The sequence below is a fragment of the Octopus bimaculoides genome, chromosome 5 (genome assembly GCF_001194135.2).
Source record: "Octopus bimaculoides isolate UCB-OBI-ISO-001 chromosome 5, ASM119413v2, whole genome shotgun sequence".
NCBI classification, from domain to species: Eukaryota; Metazoa; Mollusca; class Cephalopoda; order Octopoda; family Octopodidae; genus Octopus; species Octopus bimaculoides.
In genome coordinates, this window is record NC_068985.1 from 24,130,507 (window position 1) to 24,133,006 (window position 2,500).

General features: G+C 34.9%; 1 protein-coding gene and 1 long non-coding RNA gene across 4 annotated transcripts in view; one reads left to right on the forward strand and one right to left on the reverse strand.

Annotated features, from left to right (window-relative positions):
• The window catches only part of LOC106879491 (uncharacterized), a 29,579-nt gene extending 27,469 nt beyond the window's left edge, over nucleotides 1-2,110 (forward strand). The window contains exon 3 of the long non-coding RNA XR_001410640.2: nucleotides 1,917-2,110. This is a non-coding gene — a long non-coding RNA (uncharacterized LOC106879491). The remainder of the gene's footprint in view (nucleotides 1-1,916) is intronic.
• LOC106867714 (probable vesicular acetylcholine transporter-B) overlaps nucleotides 1-2,500 on the reverse strand; it is a 292,276-nt gene that overhangs the window by 272,991 nt on the left and 16,785 nt on the right. The gene's annotated exons all lie outside the window — the stretch shown is intronic.

Here is a 2,500-nt window from a genome sequence, read left to right on the forward strand (position 1 = left end):
TATATATATATATATATGTATATATATATGTATATATACGTATATATATATATATATAGGCTCATGTATGTATATGCAAATATATATATATACACACACACATATATATTGTCTACATGTATACACGCGCGTGTATATATATATATATATATATATATGTACGTATATATGTATATACTCATTTACTATTTGTTTTATATATATATATATATACATATATATATAGATTGATAGATATAGATAGATATACGTATGTATATATAAACACACATAAATATATATATATGTATGTATATATATATATGTACATGCACACACATACATATGTATACACTCATGTACATAGATATATACATAAATTCATATTCATACATATAGGCATAGACACACATCATGCATACACATATGTATATATCTTTGTGCACGTGTGTATATGTGTGTGTATATATATATGTGTGTGTATATATATATGTGCGTGTGTGTGTTGCTTTGTCTGTGATCGTATGAATATATTCCTTACTCTTATATATATGGCTTATAGTGGAAGATGTATCGTTGTTCAATAACTTACCGTTACAAGTTGATATAGGAAAACTATTTTATGGTTTTTAGATTTTACAGTGCGACGCCATTTTTCGATATTCGTTAGCTGTTAAATATAGCTTCGATCGCAAGATGATTGCATAGTGTAAGCCTGCCCCGTCCTTTTCGACATATTATTTGATCGAAGGAAGATCGATATAATGTTAGTTCAACTAATGATAAGGCATATAATACACAGAGAGGCTCGTTAACAGATGAACCCTATGAAGTGATCCACAAAATGAGACATTTTTCCTTCGATTTATTCCACTGAAACATAACTCCACCTCCCATTCCCCAGTGTCAATCTAAGCCTCAAGACATCACTGCCAACGGACAATACGATGTCATCATAGGGATAATTTTGTATTCAGCACTGTCTAGTGCAAGCTTGGCTGTGTGGTTAAGATGCTCGTTTTGGTAGCCACGTGGTTTCAGGGTTCGATCACTATGCGTGTCACCTTGTGATTGAAATTGGTTGACGGAAGCTGAGTGGAAACCCCTCGTATGTGTGTGTGTGTGTATTTGTACATATGTGTTTGTCTTTGTGTTTTTGCCCGCCCTCCTCCACCGCTTGGGAACCGGTGTTAGTTTGTTTACAACACCGTGGCGCAGTATTTTGGCAAAAGAGACAGAATAAATACCAGACTTTAAAAACCAAGTATTAGGGTCGATTTGTTCGACAAACCCCCTTCAAGTTGGTGTCCCACAACAGCCGCGGTTTAATGACTGAAACAGGTAAAAGGCATTCGTTTTGATTTTCTTCTTCGTCTGCCATTACGTTCTGAGTTCAGATTCCGCCGAGGTCGACTTTGCCTTTCATCCTTTCCGGGTCGATTAAATATGTATGTATATATTTTATTATTTTTAACGATGTAGTGCTCGACTTAATCCCTTTGTCTGTCCCTGTTTGTCCCCTCTATGTTTAGCCCCCTGTGGGCAATAAAGAGATAAATATTTAATATCACGAACATTGTCGTTCTAAACATTTCTTTCCAAATAATTCTCACTTGCTACTGTAATCTAGATGTATTTACCTCGGCCGAAATCACACTTGGAATTATATCCTAGAGAGAATTACAGCAATCATTTTACGACAGCAGAGTGCACAGCAAACATCAGCGATCTGTATTCTTGACAAGAGATGCCAGTTCTTTTACACCTACAAGACTCGTTCTTATTATCCCCAAGTTGCTGGATAATTTTTCTTTCTTTTAAGAATATTGTAGAAAGGAAATTTTTCATAGATTGGAAGTTAAGTCCTAATCTCTTCAAAAAGTTATTGTTTCAAGAAAAAATTGAATTTGTATTACTTTTAATTTTTACGATTATAGATAACAACTCGGGCTGTAACTTTTGAGCCCGAGTCAGGTGCGTGTGAACGATGCTGAGAGAACGTCTGCTACGAATGATAGTTTTGACACAGGGCACCTCTAAGATGACCGCCAGATGCTGAACGAAAATAAATGAACTGCGACCAGGTTCAATAAAAGGACCCCAATTTCTTGGATGCAATTACATACTTGAAGTCGATGTTGGCAGAAATTAAATCAGATTGCAAATATATGTTTACGTTACTAAATTTATACTCGGGCTAAGCCCGAACAGTCCGAGTGCCGGAGTCGCTACTGATGTATAGCTCTTCGAAACGCCGGTGTTAAAACGGAGGTAGCTGATGAAGTAGAATGTTCTCTATGTGGCTTGTGTGTTTTCTCGTCTCTGTTTTGTTTGCAATGTCCTGTACCCAGATATGCACCTATACATACAGGTGGATGTCGGTATGCACATACCTGTACGTATATATGCTTATACTCATTTACTATATATATATATATGTGTGTGTATGTATATGTATACACACACATATATATGTATATATATATATATATATATATATATATATATATATATATATATA